We start from the raw sequence: 25,000 nt of genomic DNA on the forward strand, positions 1-25,000 counted from the left end.
GCCCGGCTGGCGCGCGTGCGCACAGCCCCCAAAGGCCCCCCCGCCATCCACCCACCTCCTTTCTGCGAGGTAAAGCACCTCCAGTGAACCCACACACGACCCGTCGGAGGCAGAACGGCAGCCCCTCGGCGGCCGGCCGGCGCACGCGTGGCCGGCCCGAGCCCACCGCGACCGCTCACACGGCCCGCGCTCACCCGCCAGAGGGGAGGCACGGGACGTGCGCTCGCCGGACCAGGCGGCGCCCTTCCCCGCGTGGGGAGGGGCGCGTCTCACTCGACCGCCTCGGCCCACACCCAACGAACTCCCTCAGGACCCAACGCGCCGGCACCGTGGCGGCGACCGGAGGAGGGGGCGCTGGGGGTGGGAGCGACACACCACCGCTCGGCCTCGGGCACCTGAGGGACAACCCGGAGCGCTCCAGGAGCACCGCAAAGACCCAGGCAGAGCCAGCGCTCGTGCAACGCCCGAGAGGGCAGCACGACGGGCCGGCGGGACAGCACCCCCACCGCCGCGGAGGGGGGCGGCCCCGCAAGGCGACAACCACAAGAGGCGAAAGCGAGGGGTGCCTGCTGCGTCAGAGGACCCCGCCGACCCCCGCCGAACGCCACGAGGCAGACGGCGGGGGCGGGACAGCAAGGTCAGGCCGGGCTCCGCACCCCAGCGCCTCCCAACGCACCGCTCACAGGCGGGGACGAGAGACAGGGGGCCCCCGCGGGCGGGACGAGAAGAACGGGTCCCATTCACCATGAATGGCCGCCCCTCGCCCGCCGCGGCTCGGTCCCGGCCCGGGAGAGCACGACATCACCACATCAATCAGGGAAAGCAACCCCGGAGCGGGGTCGGTCGGTCAGTCAGTCAGTCAGCCACAGCCTCCCCGGAGGCCAGCGAGCAGATCAACCTGACCACCCCCAGCTCCGGGAAAGGGGCGGCAGACAACCCGGCAGAGACGAGGAACGCCTGACACGCACGGCACGGAGCCAGCGGGAGTGGGGTTGTCACGGCCGCCCCAGGTGCCCACAGCAGGGAGCGCGCAGCGGCAGGGTAAGCCCGCGCCGCCTTCCCCGCCGCCCCCGGGTGGGTCAGAGACCCGGACCCAAGGCGGCACCGGGAGTCGGGACGCTCAGACGCACGAGAGACCAGGCACACACGGGCCCCAGCAGGCGGCTCCAGCACGAGCAGGGCCGGCTAGCCGGGTCACCGGGAGGCCCAGAGGCCCACCACGCATCCAGAGGCCCGACCTCTCCAGCGACAAGTCGCCAGAGGACAGCGTGTCAGCAATAACCCGGTGGCCCAAAATGCCGGCTCGGAGTGAAAGATATACCTCCCCAGGGGACAGGAGGTCGAGCCACCGACCACGCCGCCGGCCCAGGGAACCCGCGACACGGACATCTGTCCCCAAAATCGCCACCATCGCAGCCAGACACGGAGCACCCAGGGCCCTCTGGTCGACCCCAGGACACACGCCGGAGCAGCGCCGGGCCAGGGACGTCCTCCCGGCCACCCGTGCCACGCAGGGGCCGGCCCGTGTCTCCAGAGCGAGACTCGGAAGCGTTTTCGGCCGTCCTCTCGTACGACCGGGACACACGAGGGACCGAAGGCCGGCCAAGTGTGACCCCTCGGGCCGCACGCGCGCTCAGGGAGCGCTCTCCGACTCCCCACGGGGACTTGAAAACAAAAGGTCACGGCAGAGGGGCGGCGGCCGGGCCCGGGGACCGCTCCCCGGCACCCGGGGGACGAGGCAGGACGGTCCCCGGCTCCCCACGGGGACTTGGGGAAAAAAATTCGGCCGCTGCCTCAGACGGCCAGGATGCGCGCGGGCCCGCGACCGGGCCGGGAAGGGTGTCCCCAGCCTCCCGCCCCAAGCCCGGTGGGTCCCCGCGGGTCGCGGGTCAGGCCTCGGGAGCTGAGCTGCGGCGTGCTGGTCGACCAACCCCGGCAGCCCCCACACCCGGCTCAGGCCCGAAAGCGCAGCGACAACCTCTCCCCACATAAGCCTGCACGCCCGAGCTCTGACTCACAAGCGACGCGCCAGAGCTCTGGCGCGACCGGGACAGCCCGGCTGACGACCGCGGTGTTTCCGGAGCTCTGCCTAGCTCACAGCGGGGACGGTCCCCTCCCTCGGCAGCTGCCACCGCAGCTCCGGAAGCCAAGGGAACGATATAAAAGCGGCCGCCAGATGGAGTCCGACAACCGTCGCGAACGTCACCAAGACAGATCCGGATGGCAGGCCGGCCCGCCGACCGCGAAACCGAAACCGTGAGTCGAGAAACGCTATCCCGAGGCCGAAAACGCAGCCCCTCTACCCCAACCCCACAGAAACGGTCCCCAAAGCCTGTCTCTGCATCGACCGCGACAGAGTCAGAAGACAACCCACGGCGTGTGGATGTTCGGAGAGGCATCTCGGAGGGAGAAACAGCAAGCAAGGACTCGGTCGCGGGCCGTTGAGGACACAGGGAGACACAGATTGCGTAGGCTCTTCCTGAATCCAGACAGAGACGGAGGGAGGGAGGGAGGGAGGGAGGCAGGGAGGGAGGGAGGGAATGGAGAGAAGAGACAGATGGTGAAAGGAAGGGAGGGAGGGAAGGGAGCAGGGAGAGAGGGAGGAAGGAAAAGGGAGAGAAAAGGGAGACAACGTGGAAAATGAAGATGATGAAACGTCACTTTTCAAAGGTTACATTTTTACAGGAGAGATGGAAAGGAAAGAAACCTGAAACAGAGAGAAAGAATGAGGAAAGAAGGGAAAAAGAAACAGAGGAAACAGAAAAGAAGGACAGAAACGGAATAAAAGAAATAAAGAAAGCACGGAAGAGAAACGAACAAGAGAGAAAGGGAGGGAGGCAGGGAGGGAGGGAGGGAGGAAAACATAGAGAAGGAGACAGAGAAAGAAAGAAGGGAAGAAAAACACAAAGGAGAGAAAGAAAGAAAAGACAAATAACAGCATAAATATTTGCATTTTTAGCTAAATATGAGATATAAAAATACATCAAAACAGATGAAAATATTTGTCTTGATCGAGACCATCCCGGCTAACATGGTGAAACCCCGTCTCTACTGAAAAATACAAAAAACAAACTAGCCGGGCGAGGTGGCGGGTGCCTGTAGTCCCAGCTACTTGGGAGGCTGAGGCAGGAGAATGGCGTGAAGCCGGGAGGCGGAGCTTGCAGTGAGTTGAGATCCGGCCACTGCACTTCAGCCTGAGCGACAGAGCGAGACTCCGTCTCAAAAAAAAAAAAAAAAAAAAAAGAGAATAAATAAATAAATACATACATACATACATACATACATAAAAAAAGAAAGAAAGAAAGAAAATATTTGTACTTATACACATGAATGAATAGATGAAAATAAATACATAAAAAATAAAATAACATGAGCAAACAGGCCAGGCACGGTGGCTGACGCCTGTGATCCCAGCACTTTCAGAGGCTGGGAGAGAGAGAGAGAGAGAAAATGAAGGAAAGAAAGGAAGAAAGGAAGAAAGAAAGAAAGGAAGGAAGGAAGGAAGGAAGGAAGGAAGGAAGGAAGGAAGGCAGGAAGGCAGGCAGACAAAGAAAGAGAGAGAGAAAGAAAGAGAAAAAGAGAAAGAGAGAAAGAAGGAAAGAAAGAGAGAAAGAAAGAAAGAAGAAAGAGAGAGAGAGGGAGAAAAACAGCCAGAAAGAAAGACGAGAGAAGAAAGAAAAAAAGAAGACAGAGGAAAGACAGACAGGAAGAAAGGCAAAGCAAGAAAGCAAGAAAACAAGACAGCAAGAAAGCGTGACAGAAAGATAGAAAGAGACAGAAAGAAAAAGCGAGAAAGCAACAAAGAAAGAGAGGGGGGGAGTGGGAGAGGCGAATCTCTCTGCTTTCACTACATGCGGGGAGAATCAGGAAAGCCCCCACTAAACAACAAGGCCGGAAGTGGAGCTGCCATCTGTGAAATCCGAGCAGAAGAGTCCACACGGGTTAAAGACACGAAGAAAGACAGGGAAACAACTGCTCAAAGAGAAGAACAATCTGGCCCAGCCAGGGCCTGTCTCCTGAAGTTGTCTGGGCAACGAGGAGGGAGTGGGACGGAGGGAGGGAGGGCCTCCGAGGCTCGTGTCAAACAATAAACGAGAATAACATAAAAGGAAGTTAAAAAAAAAATTACGCATCATTCGTAGCATCACTGACGCCTCGAAAGGCGAGAGGCATATGTTTATGTCACTGTGGGACTGTTGTCTTTTTTCTTTCCTTTTTTTTTTCTTCCCTCTCTTCCCGGAAACTCACTTTTTAATTATTTCCTTTTCCTTTTCCTTTTCAGTTTTATTTTTTATTTTACTTTCATTTTTATTCGTTTATGTATTAATTTATTAGTAGTAGTAGTATTTTTTGGAGAGGTTGTCTCGCTCTCTCGCCCAGGCTGGTGTACAGCGGCGCGATCTCGGCTCACTGCAACCTCCGCCTCCCAGGTTCAAGCGATTCTCCTGCCTCAGCTCGGCCTCCCGAGTAGCTGAGATTACAGACGCGCACGACCATGCCCGGCTAATTTTTGGTCTTTTGACTGGAGACGGACGGGGTTTCACCATACTGGCCCTGCTGATCTGACCACCTCGTGATCCAGCGATCCACCGCCCCCGGCGTCCCAAAGCGCTGGGATGACAGGCTTGAGCCACCGCGCCGGGCCGAGTTATTCATTTTATTTTCTTCCTAATTTTTAATTGTATGTATGTATGTATGTATGTATGCATGTATCCATCCTTTCTTATTTTTTGAGACGGACAGAGAGACACAGTGAGAAACAGACAGAGAGAGAGAGAGAGAGAGAGAGGGAGAGAGAGAGAGAGAGGGAGAGAGAGAGTGAGAGACCTCCCCTTGGGCCTCAATGGTCTTTGCAATGTCCTTTCTTCAGAGATTCTGCAAACACAGTGTTTCCAACATTTTGAATCCAAAGAAAAGTTTAACTCTGTAACATGTATCCACAGATCACTAATCAGTCCCGATGATAGTTTATTTCTGGTTTTTCTCTGGGGAGTGTCAGTTTTTCTCCACAGGTTTCAAGGGGCTCCCAAAGTCCCTTCGCCGATTCCCTTAAGAAGAATATTTCCAAACCGACGTATCAAAAGAACGCTTTCACTTTGTGAGAGGAATCCCCACATTACAAAACCGTTTCACACATAGGCTCTCTTCAGTTTTTATCTGGGGATAATCTGTTTTTCACCCTAGGCCTCAATTGCAGCCCACATTATTTTCACAGATTCTACTAAAAGAGTGCTTCCAATCCGCTGAGTCCAAATACAGTTGTACCTCTGTGCGAGGAATCCACACACAAAGCAGTTTCTCAGGTAGCTTCCTTCTAGCTGTTATCAGGAAATATGTGCTTTTCCACCATTGGCCTCAAAGGAGTCCCAAATATCCTTTTGCAGATTCTACCACAGAAGTGTTTCCAACCTGCTGAACCGAAACACGGGTTTAACTCTGTGAGATGAATCCACATCTCACAAAGCCAATTCACAGATAGCTTCTTTCTACTGCTTCTCTGGGGATATTTGATTTTTCAACATAGGCCTCCATGGGCTCCCAAATATGCCTTGGCAAATTCTAGAGAAAGCGTGTTTCCAACACGTGAATCAAAAGAAAGGTTTAACTCTGTGAGATGCATCCAGTCACGCAAAGCAGTTTCACAGATCGTTTCGCTTCTTCATGGCTTTTCTCGGGGGGACAATCTGGTTTGGACAACCGGAATTAATGGGCTTGGAAATGTCTTCCCACACACTCAACAAAAAGAGCATTTCCAACCTGCTGACTCACACACACACACACAAACAAACAAAGAATACGTTCTGCGCTGGCAGATAAATCCAGACATCACGAAGCAGATTCAATGAAATATTCTCTCTGGTCTTTGTCTGGGGATATTCAGTTTGTCACCATAGGCCTCAAGGGCTCCCACACGTCCCTTTGGAATCTCTACAAAGAGAGCGTCTCCAACCCGCCTAATCAAAAGAAAGGTGTAACTCTTTAGGATGAGTCCACACATCGCAAAGCAGTTTCTCAAATACATTCTTTCTCATTTTTATCTGGGAATATTTGGTTATTCGCCATAGGCCTAAAGGGGCTCCCAAAAATCCGTTCAGAGAGACTGCCAAAAAAAAGTGTTTCTAACATGATGAATCAAAAGAATGGTTTATCGCTGAGAGATCAATCTGCGCATCACGAATCAATTTGACAGATAGCGTCTTTCTTGTTTCAATCTGTGGATATTCTGTTTTTCAACGTAGGCCTCAATGGGTTTCCAAATGTCCCTTCACAGATTCTACAGAAAGCGTGTTTCCAACCTCCTGGTTCAACAGATGTATCCGTTCGAGGTGAATCCACACGTCAAGAAGCAGTTTCACCAAGTAGCATTTTTTCTCGTTTTCATCTGGGGATGTTCAGTGTCACCATAAGCCACAAAGGGCTCCCAAATGTCCCTTTGAAGATTCTGCCAAAAAACTGCTTCCAATCGGCCGCGTGCAGTGGCTCACGCCTGTCATCCCAGCATTTTGGGAGGCAGAGGTGGGTGGATCACCTGAGGTCAGGAGTTCAAGACCAGCCTGGCCAAAACGATGAAACCCCATCTCTACCAAGAATACAAAAAATTAGCCGGGCCTGGTAGCGGGTGCCTGTAACCCCAACTACTTGGGAGGCTGAGGCAGGAGAATCCCTTCAACTGGGAGGCAGAGGTTGCAGCGAGCCGAGATGGTGTCACTGCACTCCAGCCTGGGGGACAGAGTGAGACTCTGTCAAAACACACACACACACACACACACACACACACACACACACACACACACCCCAAAATGCTTCCAATCTGCTGAATCAACAGAAAGATGTAACTCTGTCAGAGGAATCTACACATCGCAAAGCAGTTTTGCAGATAGCTTCTTGTTAGTTTTTATCTACCGATTTTCTGTTTTTCACCCTAGGCCTCAAACAGCTCCCAAATGCCCTTTTGTAGATTCTACAAAAGGGGCGCTTCCAACCTGGTATATCAAAAGAAAGGTTTCACTCTGTGAGATGAATCCACACACCACAAAGCAGTTTCAGAGACAGCTTCTTTCTAGTTTTCATTTGGGGATATTCGGTTTTTCACAGTAGGCCTCAATGGGCTCCCAAAGGTATATTCGCGGATTCTACAGAAAGACTGCTTCAAACCTCCTAAATCAAAAATTTGTTGTAATTCTGTGGCATGAATCCACACATCACAAAGCAGTATCATAGAGAGCTGCTTTATTATTTCTGGGGTGGGGATGTTCGCTTTCTCACAATAGGCCCCAATGGGCTCCCAAATGTCCATGCTGCTTCCAAACTGCTGAATCCAAAGGCAGTTTTAACTCTGTATGAGGAATCCACACAACAGAAAGCTGTTTCATGAAGACCTTCTCTCTCGTTTTTATCTGAAAACATAAGATTTTTTCACCATACGACACAAGGGTCTCCTAAATGTACATAGACAGATTCTACAAAAAAATCCTTCCAACCTGCTGATTCAAAAGAAAGGTTTAACTCTGTGAGACGAATACACACACTACAAAGCAGTTTCACAGAGAATGGTGTTTTTTTGTGTGTTTGTTAGTTTGTTTGTGTTTTGGTTTGCTTTTTTGTTTTTTGCTTTTTTTTTGAGACGCAGTTTCGCGCCTGTTGCTCAGACTGGAGCGCAATGGCGCCATCTCGCCTCACTGCGATCTCCGCCTCCCAGGTTCAAGCAATTCTCCTGCCTCAGTTTCCCTTCCCGAGTAGCTGGGATTACAGGCATGTGCCACTGCGCCCCGCTAATTTGGTATTTTCAGTAGAGACGGGGTTTCTCCATGTGGGTCAGGCTGGTCTCGAACTGCCGACCTCAGGTGATCTGCCCGCCTCGGCCTCCCAAAGTGCTGGGAGGACAGGCGTGAGCCACCACGCCCGTACTACTTTATTGTACATAATACAATACATAAATTGTATTGTATTTACATTTATGTATTGATTGATTGATTGATTTACTTACTTATGCTGCCTGATCAAAGGTCACTCCGGCCCAGTCGTCAAAGTGGCCATTTCCTAGGCAACCAAGAAGGGGGGAGCTTGGAGGTGGGGGCGGGGGCGGTGGAGAAGACACAGTTGCCCCAGGCTGTGCGCAGGCGGCCTGAGCTTCCTTCCTCTGTTGAGGCCTCCATTTTCAGAGTAACAGTGGCCGCTAGGTGATGCCCGACGTCTGCCAATGAGACTGTCAGCCTGGAATGAATTGGGATCGCCTGGAGGGGGAGGCGGGAGGCGGAAGGATGGAGGCCCCCACAGCACAGTGGGTCACCGCGCCCTCCCAGGCGATCCCCACAACTCATCGACCAGGGCCCCTGGGGGCACACAGCCTAAGACCCCCCCCACCCATCGGATCATCTGGAACTTCTGTCCGTCCGGAGACGAGAGACGAGAGACGAGAGACCGACTGGAAATTCTCTCGGTCAAGGTCCAAACCTAAAAGAATCACTGACACAGACATCAGGACTAACAAAGACAATTTGTAAAAGTTTCCGTGTTTTGGGTGAATCCGTGTATTTCTGTATCACAAAATTACTGATTTTGAACGTTGCGGTTTTTCTACTCCTTACGTGTACGGTCCTGTGATAGACAGACCAGGGGACTCCTCAGCTCGGAGTCCATGAGGCCAGAAGCTGACATCCTAAATTTCTATGTAGAATGAATGTAAGCAGGCCAACCAAACACTGTGCCGTAAAACTGTCCGGAAGACAAGCGGTGGTGGTTGGGGGGCGGATGGGGGGGGGGGGGGGGGAGCCGGGTGCGGTACGCTCACGCCTGTCATCCCCGCACTTTGGGAGGCCGAGGGCAGGCGGATCCCTCGAGATGGTGGCCATTGCACTCCAGCGTGGGCAACAAGAGTGAAAACTCCGTCCAAAACAAGAACAACAACAGAAACGTTAAGTGCTGTCTGCTGTTATTTTTGCTTCCCACCCTGAGAAGAACATAATACAGCTGCTGTCTACCTGCCTGCCTGCCTGCCTGCCTGCCTGCGTGTCTGTCTGTCTGTCTGTCTGTCTGTCTGTCTGTGACAGGGTCTCGCTCTGTCTTTCGCCCAGGCTGGAGTGCACTGACACCATTATGGCTCACTGCAGCCTCAACTTCCCCGGGGTTAGGGGATTCCTCTAAGGGATCCTATGGATGGCCTCGGCCTCCCAAAGTGTTGGGGTTACAGGCGTGAGCCACCAGCACCCGGCCTGAGTTCACACATCTGGTCTCACTGCGTCTTAACCAGACGCCCGTGAAGAACTCAAGTCAAGAGAGAGAGAGTCGGCAAGAGACTTTCAGCATTCTCTCCCAAAACCAGTGAGGTGGATGGCGGCCGTGTGTCCCAAGCTCCTGTGGTTTTAGGTGGCCACGCGTAGAGGATAGATTTCAAATGTTTCCAGAGAGGCGCAAGCCACAGTCATTCAGGACATCCGAGCGCGAGATGGGGTTTCTGACAGCGACTTAAGGGCCAGGAAGGGCCAGAGTCTGCCAAGGCCCTCGTTCTAGGGTGGGGCCGATGGAACCCCAGGCAGAGGGAGCCAGCGGTCCGCACAGAGAGAGCTCCAGCCCTAGGCCCCACCGTGCAGACCGACTCAGAAGAAAGAGAGTCCCTCGTCCTACATATGTCACATCCCTCCACCGAACTTGGGAGCGGATCCGCTTTCCAAACATGAGGTGACTCTCGGTTTGAAATGGATCACAAGGGGCCGGGCTTTCCAGAGTCGGCATGATAAAGAAGTCATTCTGTGGCACAGAACGAGGTGTGGCTCTTATCGAGACTCTACAGTGAAAGGCAGTGAAACAGGGCGAAACCCCGTGTCTACTACAAATTAAAAGAGGAGCCGGGCATGGTGCCGCTGAAGGCAGGAGAATCGCTGGGACCCGGGAGGCAGAGGTTGCAGTGAGCTGAGATCATGCCACTGCACTCCAGTCGGGGGGACAGAGCGAGACCGCATCTCAGAAACAAACTCACAAAGCCAATCAAGGTGTTTAACGCAACGAGTCACCCTCGGGTCTCTTGACAGGATACGTCCAGCACCCGGGAAAACAGGGAAACGTCGAGGGGTGGGGTGGAATCTATTTTGTGGCCTCAAGGGAGGGTTTGAGAGATACTCCCGGAAACGTGACTGCCTAAGGAAGCCCCTCCGCCCAAGAAGCGAGATTCATTTCTAGCCTGTAGCCACCCACGAGGGAGAATCGGGCTCTCTACAGAACCCCCCCCCCCCACCCCCCGACCCACCCCCCGACTCGTGAAATGGTCTCTCTCACTCCGTCAGGCTCTATTCACGCCGTGTGGTTTTGTAACCTCCAGCGCGTGTGCGTGGGGTGGGGGATGGGGTGGGGTGGGGGCGGCTGTGGACAGAGGAAGGGAAAAAGCGATGGTGTCCCACGGGTGCCCGGGACCGTGGGTCGTGGTTGGGGTCGCCAGAGCCTAGGGAACTCATCGCCTGTCAGGACGTCTCCCCTCCACGTCCCCTCTCTGCCCTACGCTCCGCATCTTCGCAGTTCAGTGGAGACCTGGTGGATGGAAGTCGCCGTCCCTTTGGACTTTAACCGAGGAAGGCCGGGCTCCCAAGTGTCTCCCGGTAGTTGGGGCCTCGGGCAGGCTCGCCAGGATGCTGACGGTGATGGTGATGGTGATGGTGATGGTGATGGTGATGGTGATGGTGACGGGTGATGTACGTTGGAGGCCTCGGGCCAATGCACAGGGATGCCTTTGACCTCGTTGGGAGAGGTCAGCTTTGCGGAGTCCCGTGCATCCTTCCGGAGACTCATCCAGCGCTAGCAAGCATGGTCCCGAGGATCCCAGCTCTCAGCAGAGGCACTTTTGTTCACACAGAATCCTGGGCAGGCAAGGTCTCAGCAGGCTTAGGCCTCCTAGCCAAGAGGCCGAAGCCACTTCTGGGATATTTTCACAGAGCCAGTGGTTCTTTGAAGTGCTTTCAGATACAGATTTGAGAAGTGCTTGCAGATACAGATTTGAGACAGAACGGACAGGGCTTGGTCCCAGGTCCTTTAGGACACGGGCAGAGGCACATTGAGAAAACCCTCCCAGCATCCTAGGTGAACAGAGGTATGATTTTTTTGAGACACTCGAGGGAGAAGCAACCCCAGATTTTAGGGTGGTATCTTTATTATTATGTAGTATCTCTGAGGTATCCAAGTCCAGAAATCAACTCACCACTTCTGTACAGCATTCTGTGGGAAGATCAAATCTGGGGTGTCTAAAGTTAAGAATTGAGGCCTTGGTACTGGATTACATTAGAGGTACTTGAGCTCTTTTGGCAAAGAAAGAGAAGGTGGGAGATAGCGAGAGCGAGAGAGAGACAGACAGAGATACAAAGATACACACAGAGAGAGACAGAGAGAGAGAGAGACAGAGAGAGAGACAGAGAGAAACAGACCAAAAGGGAGAGAGAGAGACAGACAGAGAGAGAGACAGACAGACAGGCAGGCAGGCACACAGGCAGGCAGAGAAACAAAGTAAGACAAAAGACAGACAGAGAAGAGAGAGAGAGAGAGAGAGAGAGAGAGAGAGAGAGAGAGAGAGAGAGAGAAAGGGACAGAGACGCACTGAGACAGAGAAACAGACAGAAAGAGGGAGCGACAGGCAGAGAAAGAGAATCAGACAGAAGACAGACACAGTGAGAGAAACACAGGCAGAGAGAGACAGAGAGACACAGACAGGGAGAGAGAGACAAAGCCACAGACTGAAAGACAGGCAGAGAAATAGAGTAAGACAGAAGACAGACACAGGGAGAGAGACAGGCGCAGAGAGAGAGAGAGAGAGAGAGAGAGAGAGAGAGAGAGAGACAGAGATGGACAGAGAGAGACGGAGAGAAACGCATAGAAAGAGGGGGGGAGAGAGAGAGACAGAGAGAAACAGACAGACAGGGGGAGAGAAAGACAGAGAAAGAGAAAGAGAGAGAGAGAGAGAGACAGACAGACAGACAGGAAGAGAAAGAGACTAAGGCAGAAGACCGACACGGAGAGAGCGAGCGACAGAGAGACAGAGAGAGAGAGAGAGAGAGAGAGAGAGAGAGAGAGAGACAGACAGGCAGAGAGAGAGAGAGAGAGAGAGAGAGAGAGAGAGACAAACAGACAGGCGAGAGAGAGAGAGAGAGAGAGAGAGAGAGAAACAGACAGGCAGAGAGAGAGAGAGAGAGAGAGAGAGAGAGAGAAACAGACAGGCAGAGAGAGAGAGAGAGAGAGAAGGCAGACAGAGACAGACAGAGAGACAGACAGACAAAGACAGAGAGGGACAGAGAGAGACAGAGAGAAACACACAGAAAGAGAGAGAGAGAGAGAGAGAGAGAGAGAGAGAGAGAAACAGACAGACGGGAGAGAGAGACAGAGAGAGACAGACAGACAGACAGACAGGAAGAGAAAGAGAGTAAGACAGAAGACAGACACACAGAGAGAAATAGGCAGAGAGAGAGAGAGAGAGAGACAGACAGAGATGGGCAGAGAGAGATAGTGAGAAACAGACAGAGAGAGAGAGAAGCAAACAGATGGGGGGGGAGAGAGAGAGAGAGAGAGGCACACAGAGAGAGAGAGGGAGAAGACAGACAGAGAAAGAGAGACACAGACACAGACAGAGAGACGGAGAGAGGAGGAGGAAGGGCGTGCTCAAGAAATAATTACACATATTTTATAATGCTTTTGATCCCATAAACGGTGGCCGGGGTATGCTTTGAAAACAACAACAGCAACAACAGCAACAAGAGCAGCAGCAGCAGCAGGAGCAGCAGGAGCATCTGCTTATGGATTTCTAGAAAATAAGATCTCATGAAGTATAGTACACATCAACCGGCTCTCACTACATGTCGAGAGAGTCACAAATGCACTAGTTAACAACAGGAGAAAACAGCAGCTAACCTGTCTTGGGGAAAATACACGTCTTCCTGAAAATTGGGGATTTCTTTTTTTTTTTTTTTTTTTTTTTTTTTTTGAGACGGAGTCTGGCTCTGTTGCCCAGGCTGGAGTGCAGTGGCCGGATCTCAGCTCCCTGCAAGCCCCGCCTCCCGAGTTCACGCCATTCTCCTGCCTCAGCCTCCCGAGTAGCTGGGAGTACAGGCGCCCGCCACCTCGCCGGGCTAATTTTTTTTTGTATTTTAGTAGAGACGGGGTTTCACCGTGTTAGCCAGGATGGTCTCGATCTCCTGACCTCGTGATCCGCCCGTCTCGGCCTCCCAAAGTGCTGGGATGACAGGCTTGAGCCACCGTGCCCGGCCGAAAATTGGGGATTTCTACTGCACCTGAAAAGAAACAAATAAGAACAAGGAAAAACACAAACAAAACAAAACAAGCCAACAAACACGGGCCAAGGCACCGTCCCTGGAAATCTTTTTTTTTTTTTTTTTTTTTTTTTTTTGAGACGGAGTCTTGCTCTGTGGCCCAGGCTGGAGGGCAGTGGCCGGATCTCAGCTCACTGCAAGCTCCGCCTCCGGGTTCACGCCTTTCTCCTGCCTCAGCCTCCCGAGTAGCTGGGACTACAGGCGCCCGCCACCTCGCCCGGCTAGTTTTTTGTATTTTTTAGTAGAGACGGGTTTTCACCGTGTTAGCCAGGATGGTCTCGATCTCCTGACCTCGTGATCCACCCGTCTCGGCCTCCCAAAGTGCTGGGATGACAGACTTGAGCCACCGCGCCCGGCCCCCTGGAAATCTTAAGTGAGCAGAGTGTTAGTTTTCAGAAAGCGTTTCTACTTGGGGCAAGTACTAAGAAGGCCCATACTAGAGCTGTGACGCCCTTCCCATTGTGGAAATATGCTGGCGGGAGGGAGGGAGGAGAAGAGAAAACATCATGATCAAAGGTGATTGAGACCCAGCCGGGGTGAAGCTTTCCTACGGAGGGAGGCCTGAGGAGCGAAGGCGGGAGGGGGAGAAACCCCACAACTCCAGACCAGCCCGATTGCCCACACGGGTCAAGGGCTATGCCATCGGCCCAAGCTGCCTCTGGGGAAGTGGGACCGTGCCGCCCCCCCCATCTCAAAAAACGGTGGCCACTGAGTGAGGCCTGACTACCACCGATGCAAATGTCAGCCTGGCAAGAATGAGATCGCCGGCAAGGGGTGGGGGAGGGGGAGAGAAGATGGAGGCACACCCGGCTGGCTCCGGAACGTTTCCAAGCAGGATGTTGGGAGGCGGGGGGTGGGGAGGTTGAGGGGAACCCACCTCACTGACTCACTAAATTCAGGTAAAGGAACGTGGGGGAGGGGTGGAGCCGCGGGGGTGGTGGTGGGGCGACTTGAAAATTAAACTGACCCCTCATACAGCCCAAGTCGAAGAGTCTATGCGCATTAAAGAAACCAACACACAAAGAAAACTAAAGCGACGATAAAAGAACAACAGGGGCCGGGCGCGGTGGCTCAAGCCTGTCATCCCAGCACTTTGGGAGGCCGAGACGGGCGGATCACGAGGTCAGGAGATCGAGACCATCCTGGCTAACACGGTGAAACCCCGTCTCTACTAAAATACAAAAAAAAATTAGCCGGGCGAGGTGGCGGGCGCCTGGAGTCCCAGCTACTCCGGAGGCTGAGGCAGGAGAATGGCGTAAACCTGGGAGGCGGAGCTTGCAGTGAGCCGAGATCGGGCCACTGCAGTCCAGCCCGGGCTACAGAGCCAGACTCCGTCTCAAAAAAAAAAAAAAAAAAAAAAAAAAAAAAAAAAAAAAAAGAGAACAATAGGGCCCCCGCCAGGGCGGAGGTTACCTAGGCAACGAGGGAGAGAGGGAGGGGCCTCCAGAAGGGAGGGCGAGAAACCGGTTGCCCCAGGCTCGGTGAAGTTTCGGCGAGACCTCCCTCCGTGCCACCTCGACTTTCAGTAACAGTGGCCGCTAGGTGATGCCCGAAGACAACCGATGCCTGCAAGTGTCAGTCGTCACGGAAAAAGAAGCAAAGGATGGATCGCTCTGGGTCGGGGTGGAGGTTGGGGAGGGGGATGCGGCGGAGGCACACTGCGTCGCCGCCGGCGTCTCCCGGATCCCTCTCAAAACAGGCCGTCTCCGGGCCCAGGGAGTCCTCCCACGCGATGCCCGCGACTGGTCGACCAGACCCCCCAGGGTCACAGCCAAAGTTTCTGCCCCTGGGATCACCTGGCACTTCCATTCCCCCAGAGAGAAGAGAGGACGACCAGGGGCGCGGGCGCATGGAGGACGCCAGGGGTGGAGGTGGGAGCTACCGAAGACAGAAGTGCAGTCATTAGCGTGTCAGAGTAGACTCCAGACCCACGACCTCGGAGAGGCAATACCTGAACGAGTGTTAGTGCATGACATCCACGCTCCCGGACACAGCGTGGATTTCACGGGGAAGGCAGTGCCCATCACACTCCCTTCCTGTTCCGGGGCCAGATTTTGCTCCCGATGTACCCATTTCTCAACCGTGTTCCCCGAGGTCCACCCTGTCGTGAATCAGTCATGAATCTAGTCAGTACGGTGAATCGCGGAGCATCCACATTCCACCACTAAGATCGGAGTCCGCACACTACACATCGCCCCACGTGGTGTCTCCCCAGAAGAACATCACCGCCGTCCCAGCCCAGTAGCGATACAGTGCCATTTCTGTCATTTTCTCTTTCTTGCTTGCCATTTATTTATTTATGTAATTTTGAGACAGAGTCTCACTCACTCTACAGCCCAGGCTGTAGTGCAGTGGGACGATCTCGGCTCACTGCAACCCCCGCCTCCGCCTCCCAGGTTCCAGCGATTCTCCCGCCTCTGTCTCCCGAGTAGCTGGGACCACAGGGGTCTGCCCCACCGCGCCCGACTCAGTTTTGTAGTTTTAGCAGGGACGGGGTTTCACCATGTGGGCCAGGCTGGTCTTGAACTCCTGACCTCCTGATTCACCCGCCTCAGCTTCCCAAAGTCCTGGGATGACAGACGTGAGCCACCGCGTTCAGTCCCTACAGTGCCATTTCTTAGAAATCACTCGCGGGAACACACACTTATGGGTCACGTGTGAAGAATTTCTCTTTTTCTATTTTTCTCCCTCTTTTTTTCTGTGTGTGTGTGTGTGCGTGTGTGTGTGTGTGTGTGTGTGTGTGTGCGCGCGCGCGCGCGCATGGGCGGGGGCGGTGGGACGGAGTTTCGCTCTTGCTGCCCAGTCTGGAGTGCAAGGGTGCCATCTCGGCTCACTGCAACCTCCACTTGCCAGGTTCCAGCGATTCTCCTGCGTCAGCCCCGCGAGTAGCTGGGATTACAGGCCTGCGCCACCATGCCCGGTTCATTTTGTATTTTTAGTAGAGACGGGGTTTCTTCATGTAGGTCAGGCTGGCCTCGAACTCCCGACCTCAGGTGATCCACCCGCCTCGGCCTTCCAAAATGCTGGGATGACAGGCGTGAGCCACCGTGCCCGGCCTTAGCCGTGTATTTTAAAGTCGAGGAGCTTATCAGGGAAATATGAGAAGTACGGACGTCACACGTGACAGAGAGAAAAGTCTGCGAATGGCCCTTCCGTCCAAGTGGGGACCCGGCGAAGATCTCCCGAAATCATGCACCGAGTGGGGAAGCCCGGCAAGGCCCGTCTGTGTAGATTCCTCTCAGCCTCTCTAAGCACGCACTTCTCACTTTCGTGGAAGGGGCAGGGCCCTCTCTGGGACGGGGGGATCTGACAGACAAAGAGACAGACGTAGAAAAAGAGAGATGGACAGGCAGAGACAGAGAGAAACGGACAGAAAGAGCAAGAGAGCGAGAGAGCGAGAGCGAGAGCGAGAGCGAGAGAGAGAGAGAGAGAAACAGAGTAGACAGGGAGGGGGAGAGAGGGAGAGAGACAGACAGAGACAGACAGGCAGGCAAAGAAAGAGAGTAAGACAGAAGAGAGACACAGTGAGTGAGAGACACAGGCAGAGAGAGAAAGAGACAGACAGAGAGACAGAGAGAAAGAGAGGGACAGGCAGATAGATAAAGAGAGTGACAGAGAAAGACATAGACGGACAGTGAGAGACAGAGAGAGAGAGAGAGAGAGACAGAGAGAGGCAGACAGACAGACAGACAGGCAAAGAAAGAGAGTAAGACGGAAGAGAGACACAGTGAGAGACACAGGAAAGCCAGAAACTGGACAGAGAGATAGCGATACAGTGCCATTTCTTTCATTTCCTCTTTCTTTCCTTCTTTCCTTCTTTCCTTCTTTCCTTCTTCCCTTCTTTCCTTCTTTCCCTCTTTCCCTCTTTCCCTCTTTCCCTCTTTCCCTCTTTCCCTCTTTCTTTCTTTCTTTCTTTCTTTCTTTCTTTCTTTCTTTCTTTCTTTCTTTCTTTCTTTCTTTCTGTTTTGAGACAGAGACTTGCTCTGTCGCCCAGGCTGGAGTGCAGTGGCGCGATCGCGGCTCCCTGCAACCTCCGCCTCCCGGGTTCACACCATTCTCCTGCCTCAACCTCCCGAGTAGCTGGGACTACAGGCGCCGGCCACTACACCCAGATAATTCGTTTGTATTTTCAGTAGACACGGAGTTTCACCATGTTAGCCAGGACTATCTCGATCTCCCGACCTCGCGATCCGCCCACCTCAGCCTCCCAAAGTACTAGGATGACAGACGTGAGCCACTGCGTTCAGTCTACAGTGCCATATCTCAGAAATCACTCACAGGAACAGACACTTATAGGTCATGTGTACAGTTTCTTTTTTTGTTTTGTTTTGTTTTGCGCGAGGAGGTGGCGGGACGGAGTTTTGCTCTTGCTGCCCAGGATGGAGTGAAATGGCAGAGGGGACACAGGGAGTCAAGCTATGGCAGAGATGACACGTCATTCAGAGCGTAACGTCCACAGCGAAAGGTGGTAGGGCCGGCACTTTTAAAGGCTGAAATACCGGCGGCTCAGGCCTGTCGTCCTAACACTTTGGGAGGCCCAGGAGGACGGATCACTTGAGGTCAGGAGTTCGAGACCAGTGTGGCCAACATGGACAAACCCCGTCTCTACTCTAAATACAAAAATTAGCCGGATGTGGTGGTGTGCGCCTGTAATCCCAGCCACTGAAGAAGAATCCCTGGAATCCGGGAGGCAGAGGCTGCAGTGAGCCGAGGGAGGGCCACTGCATCCCCACCTGGGTGACAGAGTGAGAGAGACTCAGTCCCCCCCTACCAAAAAAGGAAGAAAGGAAGAAAGGAAGATGAAAGAGAGAAAGAGAGAAAGAGAGAAAAGAAAGAAAAGAAAGAAAAGAAAGAAAAGAAAGAAAGAAAGAAAGAAAGAAAGAAAGAAGAAAAAGAAAAAAGAAAAAAGAAAAAAAAAGAAAAAAAAAAAACAGGCCCCGCCGCCGCCGGGCGCCGTGGCTCACGCCTGTCATCCCAGCACTTTGGGAGGCCGAGATGGGTGGATCACCTGGGGTCACGAGTTCAAGAGCAACCTGGCCAACATAGTGAAACCCCGTCTCTACTAACATAGAAACATTTGCGGGGCATGATGGCGGGTGCCTGTAATCCCAGCTACTCAGGAGGCTGAGACGGGAGAATCGCTTGAACCTGGGAGACGGTGGTTGCAGTGAGCCGAATTGCAGCACTGCACTCCAGCCTGGGTGGCTGAGTGAGACTCTGTCTTAAAACAACGACAACAACAACAACAACAACAACAACAACAACAACAACAACAGCAACAACAACAGCATCAAAAAAGTAGCAAACGCACAAAAAAAGAACAGGCCAAAATACTCCATTGTCACTGAATGTTCCGCCACAAGACCGGAAACCCCCTGACTCAGGTCAAGGAGGTCGTGTTTCGTTCTCTCTCTCTCTCTCTCTCTCTCTCTCTCTCTCTCTCTCTCTCTCTCTCTCTCTCTCTCTCCCCTTCTCCCCTAACTTTTATGTCTTTTTGAAGCATACATGTGCAAGATTGTTACATAGGTAAACTTCTGACTGGGGGGTTCAGTGTGCAGATGATGTCATCACCCGGATACTCAGCGCAGTACCCGACACTTTTTGTGGTTTGTGTGTTTGTTTGTTTGTTTGTTTTCCTGAAGATGTCTCTCCTTCCACACCTCCTCCCTCAAGTAGGCTCCCGCCTCTCTCGTCCCCCTCGTTGTGCCCACGCGTTCTCATTATTTAGTTCCCAGTTATAGATGAGAACACGCGGTCTTTAGCTGATCGTTGCTTTCATCTTCGGTGGTGGCGGTGAAAGAGGCATGACACTAAATCGACCCTTAGGACGCTCCCCTCCGTCCCCACCCCACACCCCCTCCCCACACACACCCTCATTCCTGCACCCCCTCCTCCAACCCAAGACAGGAAGAAAGGCAGATATGAAAATAAGAGCTCAGCCCCCAAGGCGGTGGAGGCAAGGGATCTGAAAGGGTGAGCAAGCGTTAGGGGTCGTGGGATGTCGTGGCCGAGCTAGCAAAAATAGGGGACCGACTTGCCAGCCCCAGCACACCCACAATCGTCAACCGCAGCCAGTCTCTGGGTGGGGTTGCGCCTGTAAAAGTTTCTGAATGGAGAGAAGCCCATGGCTATGGAAGGCATCAGCTCCAAGTCCGGGAAGGGAGGGAACAGGGCTTTGTGCGTTTGAATGGGGCTTTAGAAGGCGGTACTGCGGTTTCCAAAGCGACACGCCTCCCCTCGCCTCGCCCTCGCCCAGAGCGAAACTCCGTCTCAAAAAAAAAAATAATAATAATTAAAAAAAAAAATAATAATACTATAAATAAGTAAGTAAGTAATAGTTAGTACAGCGGTCGTGCTCGTGAATCATTCCCCGGAGTCCAGGCGCTGTGGCTCACGCCCGTCACGCGAGCATTTTGGGACGCCGTGTCAGAAGGGTTACAACAAAATGATGAGACCCTGTCTGTGCAAACACATTTAAAAATGAAGGCCGGGCGCGGCGGCTGACGCCTGCCACCCCAGTACTTTGGGAGGCCGGGGAGGAAGAATCACCTGAGGTCGGGAGTTGGAGACCAGCCTGGCCAATATGGAGAAGCCCCGTCTCTAGTAAAAATACAAAATCAACCAGACGTGGTGGCGCATACCTGCAACCCGAGCTACTCGGGAGGCAGACGCCGGAGAATCGCTTGAACCCGGGAGGCAGAAGTTGCGGTGAGCCGAGATCCGCGCCATTGCACTCCAGCCTGGGCAACAAGAGCGAAACTCTGTCTCGGGAAAAAGAAAAATAAAACAATAAAAACTGAAAATCATCTGGGCACAGTGGCGCGGGTCCGTGGTCCCAGGCCCTCCACTCTGGAGGCTGAGGTGGAAGGATCGCTTGAGTCCAGGAGCGTCCACACTGCAGCGAGTGGGTCATGATGGCACCACTGCCAGGGTGACAGAGTGAGACGCTGTCTGTAAATCAGTCAAGCAATCGATCAGATCACTGCAAGGAGCTGTCTATGTCTTACTTTCAATAGGTGTCTCTTTAGGCCAAGTAGGCATGGTGCCTCACGCCAGTATTCCCAGCACTTTGGGAGGCTGAGGTGGGATGGAAGAAGGAAGGAGGGAAGGAAGGAAGGGAAGAAGGGAAGAAAGAAGAAAGGCAGGAAGGCAGGAAGGCAGGAAGGCAGGAAGGCAGGAAGGCAGGCAAGGAAGGAAGGAAGGAAGGAAGGAAGGAAGGAAGGAAGGAAGGAAGGAAGGGGGAGGGGGGGGAGAGAGAGAGAGAGAGAGAGAGAGAGAGAGAGAGAGAGAGAGAGAGAGAAAGAAAGAAAGAAAGAAAGAAAGAAAGAAAGAGAAAGAAAGAAAGAAGGGAGGGAGGGAGGGAGGGAAGGAAGGAAAGAGGGAAGGAAGGAAGGAAGGAAGGAAGGAAGGAAGGAAGGAAGGAAGGAAGGAAGGAGAAAACTAAAAAAGGAAAGAAAAGAAAGAAAACGGGGAGGGGGCATATCCCCCTGACTGGTGACTGCCCAGGATGGAGTGGGTCACGGCTGACTGAAGCCTCGACCTGTCGGGCCTCAAGTGATCTTCTTCTTATGTCAACCTCCCGAGAAGCTGCGACTACAGGCGTGCATCACCACTCACAACGAATGTTATTATCATAATAATTATATGTGTGCTTGTGTGTGTGTGTGTATATATAAAGTATACATAATTATATATACAATATATAAATCATCATCATCATCATCATCACCACCATCATCATCATCATCATCATCATCATCATCATCATCATCATCATTATTATTGTAGCAGGACGAGCCACAGACCAAACTCATCAGACACGAGATTAAAGAAGGAAGAGGTTTTTCATTCGGCCGGGAGTGTCGGCAGACTTGCACCCTAAGAGCCGAGCTCCCCGAAAAGGACATTTTTTTAAAGGCTTACGACTTTAAGGGGTCCACGTGAAAGGGTTGTGATAAATGGAGCACACGTGGGAAACGTGACTGGGGTCTACCTGCATCAGCCAACAGAACAAACAAAAAGTTTTACAACGCTTTTTTCATAGTGTCTGGAATTGACAGATAACACAAGTAGTTTAGGTCAGGGGTCGATGATATTAGTATTCCTTTTTTTTTTTTTTTTTTTTTTTTAACTCCTACGGCCGGGTGGTGGTGCCTGCCAAGGTTGTCTGGCTATTTATCTTACTTTTGTTTGTTTCTAACGTTTTGCTTTCTCTCTTTCCTCCTGTCTTGTGAACTAGGCAAGGTGGGGGGAGGAGGGCAGCAGGAGTAGTAGAGGTCTCCTTCCTTATCCCCCACTTTGAGAATTTTCACTCATTAGTGGGAGGGTTCACTTTCATTTTTACTTTTTGAGTCTTTTAGCGAGACAGAGTGATAGCGTTTTATGTAATACACTTGTGTGGAAGTTCTCTGACGAGCCATGGTAGCTACAAAACCTTTTGTCATTGGAAGGAGCAAGTGTAATACACAGGGGAGCAGCAAGCAAGTTTCTATTACGAATCAAACACTTACAGTGAGGGTTTTACATTTTCTACAGCTGGAAACTATTTTCTAAATGAAGACCTAGGATCAAACCTGTGTTAAACCTGTACAGGCACTTGTACTAACTCTGTCATGTCTTAAGCAGGTTAGTTTTTCACGGGGTCTTAAAACCTTTTTTTAGCCAGTAAAACAGTATTTTTTAATCAGCGAAGTGTTTACGAGGCAGACGCTTGAACTTGCGGGGTCTGTTTGGGGAAAGAGTTGGTTAAAGTCAAGTTATCTTGAGGCATTAGCCCTTCTGCTTCTCCAGGCCATTGGTCTGTTGTGTTAGCCCTTTGATCGACATAACATGAAGACACATCTAGGCTGCCAGCAATGTTTTCTGCCAACTGAGGAAATAGTTTTTTTCTGTTTTTTTATTTTTAATTTTTATAATTTTTTTAAATTTTTGGCTAAAGGAGGAGGTTCTGGTAACTTCTGGTTTATATGTTTACAGAATGACTGAAAGACCTTGCAAGTGTTGCTGGGCTGGACGGGTCTGGGTTTCCTAAGCAGTACGTGTACCGTGGGGCCACCTTACATAGGTGTTTCCTCTAGCGTGGTTATGGGGGGGGGGGGGGGGGGTAACAACAACAAAGCAATGTATAGCATATTCATGTCCGGCAAGGACAAAAGAGGTCCTTACCTGGGAAAAAGGTTGAATACAGCGACAGAACAATAGGAAAACAGTTAGTATTCTAGGAAAACTATTTGTCTTAAGATTTTAAACTACATTGACTTGCTTGATGAGTCCTCAAGCTTCGGCCGTGCGTAGACTAGTCAGCTGCCGGTGTGTGACTAGAGCAGGGCTTGTGGTCCTCAGCAGCAGCTTGGTCTCGTCTCAGGATCAGTCGGGTTGGATGATCTGCGTCCTGTTGGCCGGTCCACTTGTCCTGAGCTGCCGGTGTTAGCTGACTGTGGTGGATCCAAGACGCAACACCTGCAACTTTAACAGCAGTGGGAGTGGACAAGGTTACAGTATAGGACTCATCCTATATGGGTTGTAGAAAAATTAGGTTTTACTTTACACAGAGTCACTAGATGTAAATGGGTGTCAGGCTTATAGGCATTATTTTTCTTTATTTAATTATGAACACTTCGTATGGCTATTTTGAAAGGCTGCATTTGCCTTTTGAAGATTAATTTCTGTAGTTTCCGGAGGTCACCTTGTATTTGACCTACGATTTGCGGGGGGCCAACTGAACACCATCTTACAGGGCAGATACCTAGTTTGTTTGGTGGGGGTGCACCTGACTCGGGGGAGGACCGTAGGCAAAAACCTGATTCTATCTTAAGTGAATTTCCTGCCGCATACACACACACACACACACACACACACAGCGACCCTTTTTTTTTTTTTTTTTTTTTGGTCGTCAGCAGCTGGTCGCTCGAGTGTCCAGTTCATGCGTTCCACCTTTTGTTGAACTTTGTGGCCGATAGGCTGCGTGTAACCTGTGTTGTATTGTTAACAGTCTTGTTAAATGTTGCACTATTCCAGCTACAGCTACAAATGCTGGCCTATTGTCTGACTTTAAAATTAGAGGTAGCCTTAAACCTGGGGATAATGTCTTTTAACAGTAGTTTAGTCACTTCTTGTACTTTTTCTGTCCTGGTGGGGAAAACTGTAACTTACCCTGAAAAGGTGCAAACAAGCACTAGCCTCCAGCAGGGGGCAGTTCTGTAAAGTCTATAAGCAAGTTTTCACAAGGTATGACTCTTTTTCCTGTTTAAGTTTCTGAGAGGAGGAGTTCCCCCCGTCCCCCCATCCCCACCGCCACTCCGCCCCTTTGTCACTGTATCTAGTGGCTGAGCCTTCAGTAAGAAATTGGAATCCAGATACGGCAGAGTCTTGCTGTTTGTAACTTCTAATGTGACCATGGGCTCCTGGGAGCCTAATGAGAAGGTGCCTAGTCTGCCCTAGTCTTTACATTCTTCAGCTCCTGTCAGCCTGATCAGATGAGTGAGTGTCTGGTTCCTCCAAGGTGCAGCAGCCCTTGGCCGATGGCCTCTTTGTCTCGCGGCCTTGGCCATTTCCTGTATTGCCCTCTGAACAGTTACCCTTCTAGCGTCCTTCCCCCCCCCCCCCCCCCCCCCCATCTCGCACATTAATCTCTCTCTGGCCTTGTCCGGCTCTGGAATCCTTGGCTAACTTGACTTCTGTCATGTCTACATCCACGTCCTCGTCCTCTCACAATGCTCCTTCCCCCCGCCCCCCACCCCCGCGTTCTCCCGCTCCTACGGCCAGCTGGTGGGGCCCGAGAAACGGCACGGGCCCTGCCCCCGCCCAGGCACTGCTGTCTGTCTCTCCTGTTCTCTTTTGATTCTCTGTCTTTACACTTGCTTTTAGTCTTTCTTTTGGTTTTGCTCTTTGCCCTCTTTTCTAGAGTTTAACAGGCTCTTTTCTTTATACACTTGGAGGGTGAAACAGGCATACCGAGAGTCAGTGTAAACGTTTACAGTCTTACCCTCACCGCGTTCTAAGGCCCGGATTAAAGCAACAAGCCCAGCTGAACGACAGCGTCCAGGGTTACCACCGCATATTCTGCACATGTCTCTCCTTGTGGGTTGGTGAAGCTGTTCCCGTCCACGCATAGCTCCTAGTGTACTGATGTCCAAGGCTGGTCCCGGAGGTCACATCTGCTAGAGTAAACTGGAGTCCAACACCTCTACACAATCATGCTCGACAGGGCTCTAGCTGTCGGGAGCAAGGCGGTGGGTTCAGGGTGTTTCCAGTTTAGTAGATCAATGGTTGAAAAGGGCTGATCGATGAAAGTCCGTTGCCCCCCACCCCCCCCCCCCCCCCCCCCCCCCAGGGACGTGGGCCTGGTCCTTATAATAGACAGGTCCTCGTATCTCCCTGAGAGGCATTTACAGAGCTCGAGCAAGACCAGATCTGAGATGGCCCACTTGACTATCTGGACTTCTTTCCTTGGCCTCTGGAGGCTCCGATCCTTCCCTTCGAGGTGAGACCTGGGGCGTGTCAGCTCCTGAATCTCATTTCCGAGGGGGTTGTTGGCCTCGGTGAAGCGGGGTAGGCTGGGAGACATGGAGAAAGAATGCGTGTTATCTCTCGCGGCTCCCGTAAAACTGGCTTCTCTTGCTGTTTCCTGGGACTCCCTTTTTAAAGTCCGTGTCTGCTGGCGAAGCTGCTCTTACTTTTACTTTTGGCTATTTTGCACA

At 52.2% G+C, this 25,000-nt stretch overlaps 2 long non-coding RNA genes across 2 annotated transcripts in view; both read right to left on the reverse strand.

The window, feature by feature from the left end:
- Positions 1-7,044: 7,044 nt before the first annotated feature.
- LOC140711354 (uncharacterized) lies at positions 7,045-8,708 on the reverse strand. Its single transcript, XR_012092532.1, has 2 exons — positions 7,988-8,708; positions 7,045-7,397 (listed from the first exon to the last, which is right to left on the reverse strand). It is a non-coding gene; the product is annotated as an uncharacterized lncRNA (long non-coding RNA).
- Positions 8,709-16,619: 7,911 nt separating this feature from the next.
- LOC140711355 (uncharacterized) overlaps positions 16,620-25,000 on the reverse strand; it is a 28,724-nt gene continuing 20,343 nt past the window's right edge. Inside the window, exon 2 of the long non-coding RNA XR_012092533.1 lies at positions 16,620-22,766. This is a non-coding gene — a long non-coding RNA (uncharacterized lncRNA). The remainder of the gene's footprint in view (positions 22,767-25,000) is intronic.

This window comes from Chlorocebus sabaeus, unplaced genomic scaffold (assembly GCF_047675955.1).
Source record: "Chlorocebus sabaeus isolate Y175 unplaced genomic scaffold, mChlSab1.0.hap1 unalloc_scaffold_717, whole genome shotgun sequence".
NCBI lineage: Eukaryota > Metazoa > Chordata > Mammalia > Primates > Cercopithecidae > Chlorocebus > Chlorocebus sabaeus.